Genomic DNA, 17,630 nt, shown 5'->3' with positions numbered 1-17,630 from the left:
TAATCACTGTACTGCATGAAAATCCAAATTCAACACGTAATTCATGTTGCAACTATAGCTGGTACCAACAACTGTCACATTATCAAATTGGCTTACTTAGCTCATCCATTTTCACCAAAGTCTGTTCAAGCAACTTTAAGCCCGACCTATTAACTCCGTGTATGTAACAAAGTGTCCACTGACTATATTATTACTATAAAAAAGTCTGTTTGAGTAGCAAACTGTCTGAGCATGGCTAAGCACATCCCACATATGAGAACTAGCAAAAGGACTCCAAAGAGAACTGTGAGTCAACTCCCTCAAGTCTAACCGTGCTACAATAAGATCTTGGCATATACACTGTACGTTTTTGGAAAAATGCTTTTTGTTGTCCATTATAGGTAGCATGCACTGGTGAAGTATCTTGTAGGCTAGCTGACAAAAACAAGTGCTGATTAATTATGAACAGATACATTGGAGGAAATAAGACAGCTATAAATGATGTACAGTGTCTAATGGACGTTTAGGAGCCGTTGGGAGTTTTTTTTTTTTTAGCTGCCCCTAAACTCTCCTCTATTATCTTATCAGTACATGTACACAGAGTAGTTTTCTAGGCAGTTGAGTTTTGAAGCATTTTTTGGAACGCAAACAAGCAACTGGAAATGCTTTTTTTTTTTGTTTGCAGTTTCACTTCATTACTAAATGATGATTGGTCCCTATAAATGACTATGCACTCTATTCACAGTAGAACTTCACTTTCCCGAGGAATAATGGATTTATATTTGTCCCTGTAGCCTCTGGGAAATAATATATGATTGGTTACCTTGTTTATAGAAAAATCCCCTTTCAAACAGCCTGGCTTTTAGTCTTTTTGACTGTGATTGCATTTTAGCCTACAGTAAGCAAGTTGCTCCTTGGTGTCAGACTGCCTATGAAGTCCAATAGAGAGCAGATATTGCCAGTCAGTGCCCTCTAGTGGTGACCAGGAGCAGCTTGTTCACCTGATAGCAGAATGTAGCTGGGTGGCTACCACCTAAAACTAATTTTATCTTTATAAAGATGATTTGTCACATTATTTTTTAGGAGGCAATCAGCAGTCCAAGGTCCAGTGAAAGCACTTTTTTCTGTGAATAAGCCTGTTATTCACACAGCTCTGCCTGTAAGCCATCTTAAAACTGATAACAACAAAACCTGGGGAATGCCCGGGGAAAAACCAAGCCTCCTTACCGACCAGCCTGCAGAACAACCAATTAACCTGTCTAACAGTATGCGTTAAAAACAGGGGTTTTGTCCGCACGCATTTGCAAACGCATGCGTGAGCCACAGAGCCACGCCAACGCACCCTGTAATCTGTGGTCCTAACACTAAACAATGAGCGTCCCCACAGTGGAGGCACATGCATTTTAATGGATAGATAGAGGCAGGTGGACTGAAGGGGAGCCACTCCTCCTTAAAGGTACAGGAGCACACCAAACACCCTGCATGTAGCACAATGGCTGCAAAGGTTTTGTTGTTATCTGCTTTAGCCTTCCAATGCCACTTACTGCGATTGCCAGCTATAGATGGGGGCGGTGGACACGTTTATGTTTCACCTGTGGTGCTTATATTTGTCCAGCAGTGCACCAACACCTTTGCAGCCATTGTGCTACATGCAGGGTGTTTGGTGTGCTCCGTTTTTTGTTTTGGGAGGAGGGCGACAAATTCAGGCCTGCCTGCAAACTCATCTCCAGGCCAGATGCTCAGTTGGCCAGCAAGGCTCCGCTTCCAGAGTAAATGACGCTGTATAATTTAATCAAATTCCTGTGAGTGCAGCATGGGACAGCACCCTGCTCTCACAGTTCAATGACACAGGGAAGGTTGTAATGGGGCTTTTACTTTATATGTAAATATATTATGAAAATATTTTTAGTTAGAGGTGTTGTAAACCCTCACATATACCCAGTGAAGTGAACAGCATCAGATGATACATAGGGATGAAACAAATCTTCTTGCATAGGTTTTACTTATTTATCTGTAGTATTCTCTTCCCTTCACCCCTTCAAGAGGGTAGAAACATGTTAAAATCCTTCTCTATCTTTAAGGAACAGAGAGGAGGGGGCAGAGAGGTTGCAGTTACAGTGTATGAGAGCTGATTGGAGGAAAGGAACACACCCCCCTTCACACAACAGAACTGTGAATAGGCAAGCTTCACACTGAGTTCTCTCCCCAAAACAAAGTTTATCTCATGTGTTGGGAAAACTTCTCAGAAGTGACTCATTCTGATAACAGAGGAACAAAGCGCCAGAGAGAAACAACACTTGAAGTGAAATAGGTAAACACTGCAGATATACAGTATATCACAAAAGTACACCTCTCACATTTTAAAAAAATATTTTATTATATCTTTTCATGTGACAACACTGAAGAAATGTCAATTTACTACAATGTAAAGTAGTGAGTGCACAGCTTGTATAACAGTGTAAATTTGCTGTCCCCTCAAAATAACTCAACACGCAGCCATTAATGTCTAAACCGTTGGCAACAAAAGTGAGTACACCCCTAAGTGAAAATGTCCAAATTGGACCCAATTAGCCATTTTCCCTTCCCGATGTCATGTGACTTGTTAGTGTTACAAGGTCTTAGATGTGAATGGGGAGCAGGTGTGTTATCGCTCTCTCTCTCATACTGGTCACTGGAAGTTCAACAAGGCACTTTATGGCACAGAAATCTCAGAGGATCTGAAAAAAAGAATTGTTGCTCTACATAAAAATGTCATAGGCCCCCCTAACGGATACTTCAGCAGGCAAGACCTGTATCAGATACAGGATCTTGAAGAGGATTAAAGCACTATTACACTCCCTAAATCTGGTAGACACATGGCGCTTCCTCCACCCAGACGACAAAGACTTCACCTTCTATTCGAACCCGCATAATCGATACTCCAGGATCGATTACCTATTTATATCACAACAAGACCTACAGGCAGTGACGGGGGCACACATAGGGACTCAGAGCCTCTCAGACCATGCTCCAATCTCCCTAACTTTAAACCCAGCAACGCCCCAGACCAGACCCTCAATATGGAGATTAAATGCCTCTCTATTGACTGACCCGACCTTACTTCCTGAGCTGAATTCAGCCATCCTTGACTACTTCAAGCACAATATCACCCCGGAAGCGGACCCCTTAATGGTATGGGAGGCCCATAAATGTGCAATCAGGGGGGAGTTAATCAGGATGGGCTCGAAGAAAAAGAGGGAGAGAGAGGGGGAAATCTTGAAGCTGATACACCAGATTCGTCTTCTAGAAGCCCAACACAAGCAATCCTTGTCTATCCAATCAGCGACTTCGCTATTGGAGTCAAGGAAAGCCCTGAGACAGATCATTGACGCTAGGACCAAGAGATTCTTTTTCTTCCGGAGAAAATTATACTACGAGCATGGGGACAAACCCGGCAACTTGCTGGCCAGGGCCTTAAAGGGCCCGATTTCACGTTGCACTATAGCGGGTATCCAAAACAAAAGTGGTAAAATTGACAGAGAAACAAACAAGATAGCGCACCATTTCCAAGAATTCTACACCAAATTATATAACTTGCCAACACACCATACAACAAGTGAGTCCAGGGAGTCAAGAGTGCAGGCAATTAAGGACTACCTGACAGAATCTGCTTTGCCCTCACTTTCCTTGGAAGATGCCTCCCTTTTGGAGAAAGACGTAGATATCTCTGAGTTAAAAGCTGCAATAAAAGACCTGAAGACGGGCAAAAGCCCTGGACCTGACGGGTTTAGCGCCATATACTATAAGACATTCTTGGACATTCTGGTTACCCCCCTCAAAGACGCCCTAAACTCATTATCCACTCATAGGGAAATACCCCCTGAATTTTTGTCAGCTTACATTACTGTGCTGCCCAAATCGGGCAAAGACCCACTACATTGCACGAGCTACAGGCCGATATCCCTGCTGAACCTGGATGTCAAGCTGATGGTGAAGATAGTTGCCAACAGGTTGAGGCCTCTGTTACACAAATTGATAGGCCCATGCCAGGCGGGCTTCATGCCTGGTAGGGAGGCCAGGGACAATGTGACTAAATCTCTGAACCTTATATATGCGGCCCGAATACGAAAGATCGAGGACTTTCTCCTATCGACGGATGCGGAGAAGGCCTTCGATCGAGTAGATTGGGACTTCATGTTGGGGACTTGCCGTCATGTGGGCCTTGGCCCGCACATGGTGGCCTGGATCTCAGCGTTATACAAGAACCCCTCGGCTAAACTTACAGTTAACGGCTCACTCTCTGACAGGGTTAACATTAAAAACGGGACCAGGCAAGGGTGCCCCCTGTCACCTCTACTTTTCATACTCTCCCTGGAACCCTTCATCAGACGGGTCCTGGCAAATACTGACATCAAGGGCTTTCAATTGGAGGGGAAGGAGTTTAAGGTTGCGGCCTATGCCGATGACCTCCTGTTTTTTCTGTCGGCCCCGCACACCACCTTACCGTCCCTCCTGAGAGAATTTTCGCTGTACGGCCAACTAGCAAACCTTAAAATTAATTATTCCAAGTCGGAAGCAATGAACATCACATTACCAGACGCCGCTCTGAAACTGGCCCAAAGCAATAACCCTTTCACATGGCAACCTTCTGCTATAAAATACCTTGGTGTTTGGTTAACCCCCAGACCTCAGTCAATTTTTGAAAGGAACTTCCCTCCCCTCTTCAAAAACATCGAACGTGACCTGAGGGCATGGCACCCTTGTCATTTTTCATGGTTTGGTAGGGCCGCCGTCTGTAAGATGACGGTCCTCCCCAGGGTCCTCTACCTTATCAGGGCGTTGCCGGTCAAGATCCCCACCAGCTTTTTCAAAAACCTACACTCCATCCAGATGAAATTCATCTGGGCACACAAGCCCCCTCGCATAAAATCGAACCTATTGACTAAACCCAAGGCACAGGGGGGACTGGGTATCCCTGACTTCAAGGCATACTACCACGCTTCCCATATTGGCAGGATTATCGATTGGCATTGCCATTCCAACAGCAAAGATTGGGTTGGGATTGAGTCCCTCCTCGCATCCATCCCCTTGAAGTATTCACCCTGGATGTCCAGGACCTCCTACCCTCAGGCAGTTCAGGCTCATCCATTGGTCGGTACCACACTTAACATTTTCCACCAGCTGACTAAACACACCAGACTCTCATGCCCTCTGGGCCCACTCACCCCTTTGACGAATAACCCAGGATTTCTACCGGGATTGGAGGGGGGATTCTTGGGCCCCGGTGCTGCTGACCCCCCCCTGCTTGCACGACACTGCTTCAATAACCAAGCCATGAAAGACCTGACACAATTCAGGAAGGACAATAATATACCCCTATTGCCCTGGTGGTCATACCTCCAAATCCGTAGCTTCGTAACCAACCACGCTCACGTAACACACCTAACCAGAGACCTTACTGAGTTCGAAAGGGTCTGCGACAAGGGGGAACAGGTCCCTAGAACGACTTCTGTGGCCTATTCTTGGTTACAGGATGTGACAGATCCCGGCTCAAACAAATATAAGGAGAGGTGGTCGGAGAACTTGGGCATTCAGATCACGGAGGCACAGTGGACCAGAGCTTGTATCCTGTCTCACAAATGCTCTATCAGCACCGGATTACAGGAGACGGCATACAAGCTCTTAACACAGTGGTATGCCACACCGGAAAGGGTCAATAAGTGGTTCCCACAGGCCTCAGATAGGTGCTGGAGGTGTCATAGGGAGAAGGGAACTTTATTACACATATGGTGGCAGTGTGAGATGATAACACCTTACTGGTCGGAGGTCAGAGAAGTTGTGAGGCGGATTACGGAGACCAGACTTTCCCTTGATGCGGCTTGTTGTTTGCTACACGTCTCTCATCTCTCCCTTGGGTCTTATAAAAAGTCCCTGTCTAGACACCTACTAAATGCGGCCAAATCGCTGGTCCCAATACACTGGAAGTCCACAAAGGTCCCCACTGTGTCTGACTGGCTACGCAAGGTGGCCGACGTATGCGAAATGGAAGACACAGCGGCCCAATCCGCCGAAAGTGTGGATGGATACCACATGACCTGGTCTCCCTGGTTCGCATTCAGGTTTTCGAAAGATTATGACCTCATGTTACAGAAATGAAATTGATTGGACAGGACCGTATGTCCAACTTTGCATATCTATTGTTATTTGCATTTATTTGTCCTCATGCTTGGTTACCTTGAATGTCTTTTCTTACTGCCTAGTGCTCCACCCTCCAATGTGACCCCAATGACCTCTAAAGAGGCATGATTGTTGAATCAGCCGCCAGCTGCCTCTTTATGATTATGACCATGATCACTGATGTGCGTATATATCCACCCCTTAATATGCAACGTTGACTTATTGAACAGTACTTCACCACTCTTCATACACCCCTCCCTCCCCCCCCCCTCTACTTCCCTTCTACTATTTCTCCACCCACTATTCCTCTCCTGTATCATTACCACATGGAAGACTCTCTAGATCTTATGAAGGGGAAACTCCTCATTCCACCGGTTTCCAGGACCCAGTCACACTCCGGTAGTGCACCAGTTAAGCCTAACCCCCTTACGGCAATATATGCTTTTTGATTATATAGAGTTATATGATTATCGTCTATGTATTTCACTAATGTTTGATTGCTCTACAATTTCAAACTTTGTTGGATTGTGACTTCCATATGTACTTGTACATCTATTTCTTTCTCTCAATAAACTTTGATGTGAAAAAAATGTCATAGGCTATAAGAAGATTGCCAAGACCCTGAAGCTGAGCTGCAGCACGGTGGCCAAGCTTATATAGCGGTTTAACTGGCCTCGCCATGGTCGTTCAAAGAAGTTGAGTGCATGTGCTCAGCGTCATATCCAGAGGTTGTCTTTGGGAAATAGACGTATGAGTGCTGCCAGCATTGCTGCAGAGGTTGAAGGGGTGGGGGGGGGGGGTCAGCCTGTCAGTGCTCAGACCATATGCGGCACACTGCATCAAATTGGTCTGCATGACTGTCGTCCCAGAAGGAAGCCTCTTCTAAAGATGATGCACAAGAAAGCCCACAACCAGTTAGATGAAGACAAGCAGACTGAGGCCTCGTACACACGACCGGATCTATCCGCTGGGATTGATCCGCGGATCAGTTCCAGCAGACAAATCCGGTCGTGTGTACGGCCTAGCGGACATTTTTCGGCGGAGATTTCTCCAGCCGACGGATTTCCAGCGGATAAAAATTTCTTAGCATGCTAAGAAATCTATCCGCTGGAATCCAGTCCAGCGGACTGATCCGGTCATCTGTACAGACTCACCGGATCAGTCCGTCCACTCCCCTCCCTCGCATGCGTCGTATTGATTCGACGCATGCGTGGAAGTATTTACCCTTCCAGCGTCGCGCACGTCGCCGCGGCGACGGCACGACACATGACCGTGGATGTTTTCCGCGCGGATTTTGATCCGATGGTGTGTACAAGCCATCGGATCAAAATCCGGAGGACGAATGTCTGCTGGAAACGGTCAGGCGGACCGTTTCCAGCGGATAACCCCTCGTCTGTACGAGGCCTAAGTATATGGATTACTGGAACCATGTACTGTGGTCTGATGAGACCAAGATACATTTATTTGGTTCAGATAGTGTCAAGCGTGTGTGGCGGCAACCAGGTGAGGAGTACAAAGACAAGTGTGTCTTGCCTACAGTCAAGCATGGTGGCAGGAGTGTCATAGTCTGGGGTTGCATGAGTGCTGCCTGCACTAGGGAGCTACAGTTCATTGAGGGAACCATGAATGCCAACATGTACTGTGACATACTGAAGCAGCGCATGATCCCCTCCCTTTGGAGACTGGGCCACAGGGCCGTATTCCAACATGTTAACGACCCCAAATACACCTCCAAGATGACCACTGCCTTACTAAAGAAGTTGAGGGTAACGGTGATGGACTGGCCAAGCATGTCTCCAGACCTAAACCCTATTGAGCATCCTCAAATGGAAGGTGGAGGAGTGCAAGGTCTCTAACATCCACTAGCTCTGTGATGTCGTCATGGAGGAGTGGAAGAGGACTCCAGTGGCAACTTGTGAACTCCATGCCCAAGAGGGTTAAGCCAGTGCTGGAAAATAATGGTGGCCACACAAAATATTGACACTTTGGGCCCAATTTGGACATCTTCACTTTGGGGGGGGGGGGGGGGGTTGGATCCCTTTTAAATTATAATAACAGAAATCAACCTAACGGCCCTGATAAAAAGTTGACATACCTTGGAATGGTTGGCCTAAGTACAGACAAAGAAGGTGGCACACACAGGATAAAATGGCAAAAAGGTAATTTCCCCCATTTGTGGCTTTTTAAATCACAATTAGTGTCTGTGTATAAATAGTCAATGAATTTGTTAGCTCACACATGGATGCACTAGGCAGGCTAGACACTGAGCCATGAGAAGGTAGAAAAGAACAATCAAAAGACCTGCGTAACAAGGTAATGAAACTTTACCAAGATGGAAAAGGATATACAAAGCTTTAAATATGCCAGTCAGTAATGTTTAATCGCTTATTAAGAAGTGGAACATTAGGGGCTCTTTTTATACCAAGCCATGGTCAGGTAGACCAAGAAAGATTGCAGCCACAACTGCCAGAAGAATTTCTCAAGATACAAAGAAAAACCCACAGGTAACCATATCAAAAATACAGGCTGCTCTCCAAAAAGACAGTATGATGGTTTCTAAGGCACACAATTCAACGATACTTGAACAATAAAGAGCTGCATGGTTGAGCTGCCAGAAAGAAGCCTTTACTGTGCCAATGCTACAAAAAAGCCAATGAGGCATGTCAATGTGTTGTTGGGCATATTGTAACCAGGCTTTTTTGTGGAAATTGTATAGTAAAGGCTTATTTTTGGCAACTTGACCATGCAGCTCTTTTTTGTTCAAGTATCATTGTATTGTGCTCCTTAAAAACAACCATGCCATCTTTTTCCAGAGCAGCCTGTATTTTTCATGAGGTTACCTGTGGGTTTTTCTTTGTATACCGAACAGTTCCTGTGGCTGAAATCTTTCTTAATCTACCTGACCTTGGCTTGGTATCAAGAAATCCCCACATTTTCCACTTCTTATTAAGGGATTGAACAATTCTGACTGTCAAATTGAAGGTTTTGGATATCTTTTGATATCCTTCTCCATCTTTGTAAAGTTTCATAACCTTGTTACGCAGGTCTTTTGACTGTTCTTTTCTACCTTCTCATGGCTCAGTGTCTAGCCTGCTTAGTGCATCCATGTGAGAGCCGACAAACTCATTGGACTTTTTATGCACAAACACCAATTGTGATTTAAAAAGCCACAAATGTGGGAAATTAACCTTCAATTGCCACCTTCTGTGCCTGTACCAAGGCCAAACATTCCAGGGTATGCAAACTTTTTATCAGGGCCATTTGGGTGATTTCTGTTATCATTATGATTTAAAAAGGATCACAAAAAAACATGTGATAATAAATGGCTTCATGTGATTGCTCAATACCGGGCTTTAAAACCCACCTCCATACCGGGCCTATTCTGGCACTTCTCTCCTACATGTACAAATCATCATTCTTTTGCTAGAAAATTACTCAGAACCCCCAAACATTATATATGTTTTTTTTAGCAGACACCCTAGGGAATAAAATGGCGGTCATTGCAACCTTTTATCATGACCGGTATTTGCGCAATCATTTTTCAAACGCCTTTTTTTTGTAAAAAAAAATGGTTTCGTGAATTAAAAAATAACAAAACAGTAAAGTTAGCCCAATTTTTTGTAAAATATGAAAGATGATGTTACGCCGAGTAAATAGATACCTAACATGTCATGCTTTAAAATTGCGCACACTCATGGAATGGTGCCAAACTTCGTTACTTAAAAATCTCCATAGGCGACCCTTTAAATGTTTTACAGGTTACCAGTTTAGAGATACAGAGGAGGTCTAGTGCTAGAATTGTTGCACACGCTCTAACGCACGCGGCAACACCTCACGTGTGGTTTGAACGACGTTTACATACGTGGGCGGGACTTACGTGTGTGTTCGCTTCTGAGCGCGAGCTACTGGGGACAGGGGCGTTTTAATATATTTATTTTTTATTTATTTTACTTATTTATTTATTTTTTACCCTTTTTTTTTTGATCGCTTTTATTCCTATTACAAGGAATGTAAACATCCCTTGTACTAGGAATAGTGTGTGACAGGTCCTCTTTAAGGAGAGATGCGGGGTCAATAAGACCCTACATCTCTCCTTCAGGCTGGAAAGAATGAGATCGTGAAAAAAAATTCACATATCTCATTCTGCAGTTTGTTTACTTACGGGTACCCGGGCGTGACATCATCACATCGCGCCCAGGCCTCCGACGGTCATAGAAATGACTGGTGACCATCTGGTCACCAGTCATCTCTATGCTGCACATCCGGCAGACGCCGATGGCATGGGAGAGCCCGGAGAAGCATCGGATGGCGGCGGGAGGGGGGATAACCCCTTCCGCCGCCTATAAGAATGATCAAGCGGCGGAACCGGCACTATGATCGTTCTTACCGTGTGCAAGATCGCCGCCGGAAGAAAATTATATCTGAATGATGCCTCTAGGTCAGTGTTTCTCAATTCCAGTCCTCAGGCCCCCCCAACAGGTCAGGTTTTCAGGATTTCCCTCAGATGAAAAGGCTGTGGTGATTACTAAGGCAGTGAAACTGATCAAATCACCTGTGCAAAATAATGGAAATCCTGAAAACCTGACCTGTTGGGGGGGCCTGAGGACTGGAATTGAGAAACACTGCTCTAGGTGCAGGCATCATTCAGATATCCCCGCACAAAGTACAGGACGTCATATGACGTCCACCCGGGATAACAGATCCCCTTTTTGGACGTCATATGACGGCGTGTGGTTAAAAGACAGTTTTTTGGCATGATCAGTCATATTTTCAATATTAATGCTACAATTTCTGCCAGGGTATGCAAACTTTTGAACACAACTGTATATACAGTTGTGCTCATACGTTTAGATACCCTGGCAGAATTTGATTTCTTGGCCATTTTTCAGAGAATATGAATAACACAAAAAACTTTTCTTTCACTGATGGTTAGTGTTTGAAGCCATTTATTATCAATCAACTGTGTTTACTCTTTTTAAATCATAATCACACAAACTCCCCAAATGACCCTGATCAAAAGTTTACATACCCCAGTTCCTAATACAGTGTATTGCCCCCTTTAACATCAATGACAGCTTGAAGTCTTTTGTGGTATTTGTGGATGAGGTTATTTATCTTCTCAGATGGTAAAGCTGCCCATTCCTCTTGGCAAAAAGCCTCCAGTTCCTGTAAATTCTTGGGGTGTCTTGCATGAACTGCACATTTGAGATCTCCCCAGAGTGGTTCAATGATTTTGAGGTCAGGAAACTAAGATGGCCACTCCAGAACCTTCACTTTATTCTGCTGTAGCCAATCACAGGTCGACTTGGCCTTGTGTTTTGGATCGTTGTCATGTTGGAATGTCCAAGTACGTCCCATGCACAGCTTCCTGGCTGATGAATGCAAAATGTTCCTCCAGTATTTTTTGATACCATCTTGCCATACATTTTGACCAAATTTCCTGTGCCTTTGTAGCTCACACATCCCCAAAACATCAGCGATCCACCTCGGTGTTTCACAGTGGGAATGGTGTACCTTTTGTCATAGGCCTTGTTGTCTCCAAATGAAACGTTTATGGTTGTGGGCAAAAAGCAAAATTTTGGTCTCATCACTCCAAATGACTTTGTGCCAGAAGGTTTGAGGCTTGTCTCTGTGCTAAGCAGGGTACTTTGTGGCATTTGCATAGTAATGGCTTTCTTCTGACTTGGGCCATTTCCAAAACTATTCCCTGGTACTCCAATCAGTGGGTTGGAGCCAATGCAGCCTTTCTTTAGGCTGAGAAACCAGACTGGAGACTGAGGTCCAAAGACTCAGGTGCAGCGTTTTGAGAAGAAACCTGAAAACCCTCATGGCCCTAAGCACAGTATGTGCTGGTCTGCCCCTTATCCAATTTCCTTTCTGTAGGACGTCCATTATAAGTCTCAGATAGGTACTCTAAACAGTGCAGAGATGGTTGCGGTGGAGCAGAAGGGCTGCAGCTGTCCTACGTTTCATGACTAAAGGCTGCTTGATAACCGATTGAAGGCTGATGCAGAGACCTGAGCCACAAAATCTGGAGCAGGGTAGCAGTTGGAGTGGTAGTTTGTCTATCTGCAGCAAAGCAATGTGCTAAAGATGGTGCCCAGAGTCAGGGTGAGGGCTGAAAACCTCCTACAGAGGGCTGCACTATGCATAGTTTATGGTAGGGGGTAAAGGAAAGTGGGATTATCACGGTGCCACAGAAAGAAACCAATTTAGATGCAATATTTATAGAAATATATACATTTTATTAAATTACAAAAAATGGGTAAAAAATTCTATTTGTTCTGTTCCCACATGAAGGCGAATGAAGGTATAACTGATTGTAACTGTGTGACTTCCTACCTTCGTATCCAAGCAGTGGGGCAGACAGGACCGGCAGATGTTCAGGTTAGATGGATCCAGACTCAGACATGAGGATGAAATCAACGTGGGTTTATTCAATCCAGATAAGACAATAAACAGTGATACAATACTGTTCTGTAGTAGTGGTATCAATGCTGACTTGTTGGTATATGTCCTGAGGCTAGCTGCAGTGGCTGCTGAGCTGCTGCTGACTTCTGCTGAGCTACTGATGACTTCTGACTTCTGCTGGTCAAAAAACTGATGCCTTCTCAAGCCCAAAAATGTGGAGTGTCTAGTCACACAGCCATGAGGAAAACTGACATGGCTGCCCTCAGTGAAGAGGCCTGCCCAGCTAGAGTCCATGCCTCCGATCCAAAAAACTTTACTAACAAGAACAGAGACGTGTGGCATGCAAATTCTGGCCAGCAGATGGCAGCAGTGAAAGATGCATGAAAACAAACATGGAGAAATAAAGATTAATAATGCAATGTACAAATAACTATGAAGAGAACAGCACACCTCCCGTCTGAAATTTCCGTAAGGAGATTTCACTATGACGAATGTCCATAAAAATATGATACAACCTGTAACAAAGAACATGTGAAATGCAATAAACATAACATAGTGGGTAGGCTGACCCATAGCGGGTAGAACCGTGAAGTTCAAGTTCAGTCCTTTTCATCCTCCAGGAACGTTCTCGATGGGTAATATTAGAATGAGTTTGTTAATTGGCCTTGCAAACGTTTTAAGCTCACCCAGTTGATGGTGGCCTCACATGTGCATTCTCTGACCAGAAGTGCATTCTTTGATCAAAAGTGCCGGAGTTAAAAACCAGGAGTTTGCTATCAACTGCTTCTGTTTGCAAGGGTGGATTTTTTCCCCCTCTTTTTCTCTGACACTTTTTAAACCGCTTTTTTTCTTTTTCCTTTCTGCTAATTAAGGGGAGGGTTTAATTGTTCACAGGTGTGGGTTTGTTCACAGGTGAGTATAAAGTGGCTGTACCAGCTCCCAGAGGAGCTGGCTCCCAGTTGATGGTGGCCTCACATGTGCATTCTCTGACCAGAAGTGCATTCTTTGATCAAAAGTGCCGGAGTTAAAAACCAGGAGTTTGCTATCAACTGCTTCTGTTTGCAAGGGTGGATTTTTTTCCCCTCTTTTTCTCTGACACTTTTTAAACCGCTTTTTTTCTTTTTCCTTTCTGCTAATTAAGGGGAGGGTTTAATTGTTCACAGGTGTGGGTTTGTTCACAGGTGAGTATAAAGTGGCTGTACCAGCTCCCAGAGGAGCTGGCTCCCAGTTGATGGTGGCCTCACATGTGCATTCTTTGACCAGAAGTGCCGGAGTTAAAAACCAGGAGTTTGAAACAGGAGGTAAGACAGGAGTCTTCATTATTTTTTCAATCACTGATCCAGAACAAGCTTGCAGCTAATAAAGTTGGAACTCTTGATATACCGAGAGCCCCCGGCGGCAACTCTGTATTCCCCTGGCTTGGCGCCCCCCCCGATACACCATTCACCTGCCAGCTGCACATCAATCCCCCCTGACACCAGCAGGACCCCCCTCTTCCCTAGAGCCAGAACTGCATCCCGGCAGATACCGGCGCACGCTTCCTAGGAGTAGGACGTGTGGCCCACGGGATGTAGATAGGTAGGGCCCCATCCCCCTCCCTTCATCGCCGCGACCGAGTGGCTCCCCACTCCTCTCCTCCAGATACCAGCCTGCTACCCCCTTGTAATTGGGTCACCTACCACCATCTCCTAACTCAATAACTACCAGTTGGCTATTCCCCCCCCCCTCGAGGTCACCATCTTGGCTCTTTGCAGCCGGAGTGGTGGCCATCTTGCAACACCCTAGCCCCACTCCCCCTCTCTCAAATACCATTTGTACTTGATCCAGGGTTCGCCCGATCGCAAGGGGTCAGGAAGGAATTTTTTTCCCTGTTGTAGCATATTGGCGTAGCACAACCAGGGTTTTTTTGCCTTCCTCTGGACCAAGTCAGGATCAAGGATTAAGTTAATCCTTGATTAACCCCCCCCCCCCCCTCCCTCCTCCCCCTGGTGTTTGGCGACTATGGTTAATCTGCAATATTCTGCAGAAACCATTGGGGATCTGAGACAATTTGCCGCAATACTACCAGCCATCACTAAAAAAGCCCTAAGAACTGAGCGACTTTTGAGAATCGATCGACGATCGACTATCAAAAATCTCAGCCGTTTACCCCAGCCTAAGCATATATCGTGTGCTTTGATCAACACAAGATCGGCAGTAAAACACCGACTGGAAATCCATGATTTCATTCTACAATATGATTTAGACTGCTTCTTTATTACAGAGAGCTGGCTTACAGCTGACTGTAACACCATTCTCGGAGAACTGGTGCCAGAAAACTATTGTATCATAACTGAAAACAGAATAGGGCAAAGAGGAGGAGGACTGGCGGTGATCCATAAGACTCATCTTGCAATCACTAAACCTGTCCTTCAAAACCCTCTTCCATTTATGGAAACCCTTACCCTGCAACTACAAACAAACTCCCAGGAGACCGTCCGGATTCTACTCTGCTATAGGCCACCTGGCCCAAAATCGCAGTTTCTCCCATCATTGACGGACTTTATCTCCACCTATAGCATTAACAGCAAACACCTTTTGCTGCTCGGGGACAACTCCCTGCAAGACCCCGTTGCCGACGCCTGCATTGATCACTTCGAAGGATTAGGGCTACAACAACTAGTATGTGGGCCCACACATGCTTCAGGTCACACACACGATCTTATTTTCAGACAAGATCTGGAAATAAAAATCTTGGAAAATGAACCATTGCCATGGACAGATCACCATGCAATTAAATTCATTATTTCCGATTTCCCACCCTTAACTAAAACATCAAATCTAGTGACAACACACTGGACTAGATGTCAGAAGAAGCTCCACTCGGAACTCTTCAAAGCCACGTTAAGGAAAAAAATAAATACAATTCAGCCGCATCAAACGACTGAAGAAACGCTGGATACCATAAACACAGCCCTATTACAGTCAGCCGACTTAATAGCGCCGAAACGTAAAACCCGCATTCGGAAAAATAACTCCAGCTGGTTCAACAACCAACTGGCATTACTGAAGCAAGAGCGTAGAAGGGCGGAAGCCGCCTGGAAAAGAAGCTCTTCAGATGAGAACCTTATCGTCTACAAAGCAACAACAAGAAAATACCACAAAGAAAAACTATTTTTCCGAGGCTATCAACAGCGCCCTTAATTGCCCACGCGAACTCTTTAAATTGGTCACTCAGACCATGAATCCAAGATGTCTTGAAGCCCCCAATTCGGACTCACAAGAATTTTGCAGTGAATTGTCAGATTACTTCATTAATAAAATCGAGGGGATCCGACAAAGCATTCAGCAAAATAATTCCCCCCTCAACTCTCCCCGTAATGATTTACACAATACCTGCAGTAATTCACCACAACCAGGTAAGTTCACGCTGGAACCTATCTCTATCCATGCCACTAAAAATATCATCGGTACTCTGCGTAACAGCACCGCGCCGAATGATATCATCCCCACTAAACTGCTGAAGGAATGCGCCGACATCCTGGCACCTCCTATCACGCAGCTTATCAACCAATCCTTCAGGGAAGGCATAGTGCCCTCCCAGTTGAAGGAGGGTATAATTCGACCCATCTTGAAGAAACCCAACCTGGACCCCAAGGACCCACTCCACCGTCGTCCAATAACAGGTCTAAATGTACTCTCAAAGGTAATGGAAAAAGTAGTGGTACAACAGCTGCAACATCATCTAGATACCCACAACCTACTTGACCCATTTCAATCGGGATTCCGGCCTGGACACGGGACAGAAACCGCATTGCTCAAAATATGGGACGACGCTCTTGAGGCCGCAGATGACGGAGAATCTTGTCTTCTGGTTCTGTTGGACCTGAGCGCAGCCTTCGACACAGTAGACCACAAGCTTTTATTGACTCGGCTAGCTGAAGTAGCCAGAGTCGCAGAAGGCGATTTATCTTGGTTCTCCTCTTTTTTGGAAAACCGATCGCAAATAGTGAAGTTAGGACCTTTCACTTCTGAGAAACGCACGGTATCGTACGGAGTCCCTCAAGGATCCCCCCTGTCGCCGGTGTTATTCAACATCTATCTTCGCCCTCTTTTTGAGATTATTAGCAGTCAAAAACTGCTCTACCACTCATATGCAGACGACACGCAACTATATTTCCGCATTTGCAATAAAAAGGATCATCACCTCAATCTAGAGACATGCCTCTCTTTGATAGAGGACTGGATGACAAAGAGTTATCTTAAACTCAACGGAGAGAAAACAGAACTTCTCCTGTTTCACGCCAAGCGTATGAATCAACCTACAACAACTTGGACCCCCCCGCCCATTCTGGGCAAAATCATCACCCCTAGCGCCAAAGTCAAAAGTCTCGGGGTCATCTTTGACTCTCACATGACATTGGACGCACAAATAGGGTCAGTAGTCAGCGGATCTCACCATCTGCTGCGCCTACTACGCAGACTTACTCCTTTTATTCCCAAGGAAGACATAGCGGTCGTGGTGGGAGCTATTGTAAACTCAAGATTGGACTATGCAAATGCCCTTTACCTCGGACTCCCCAAGTACCAAATCGCTCGTCTGCAAGTCGTTCAAAATACGGCCGCTAGACTTGTGACTGGGAAAAAACCTTGGGAATCAATCTCACCTTCACTGAGAGCCCTTCACTGGTTACCAGTAAAAGACAGAATCACTTTTAAAGCACTCTGTCTAACGCATAGATGTATCTATGGGAATGCTCCCCATTATCTATGCGAAAAAATAAAAGCTCATAAACCCAATCGCGTTCTGCGTTCCACCAATCAAAATTTCCTTCAGATACCCAAAGCCAGATACAAGTCCAAAGGAGAAAGGAGATTCGCGGTCCAAGGGCCTAAACTATGGAACGCTTTACCAACCAGCATTCGGTTGGAGGAGAATCACTTAGCATTCAGGAGAAAGATCAAGACTCATCTCTTTTGATACCAAAGGAGACAGGAACAACAAGCGCCCAGAGGCGATTAAATTCGCATGTGCTGCGCTATATAAGTTTTCATTCATTCACCCTTCCTGAAGATCTTCAGCTCCACCTTTCGGACCTTGCCAT

The sequence above is a fragment of the Rana temporaria genome, chromosome 1 (genome assembly GCF_905171775.1).
Source record: "Rana temporaria chromosome 1, aRanTem1.1, whole genome shotgun sequence".
NCBI lineage: Eukaryota > Metazoa > Chordata > Amphibia > Anura > Ranidae > Rana > Rana temporaria.
This window is presented reverse-complemented; position numbering follows the sequence as displayed.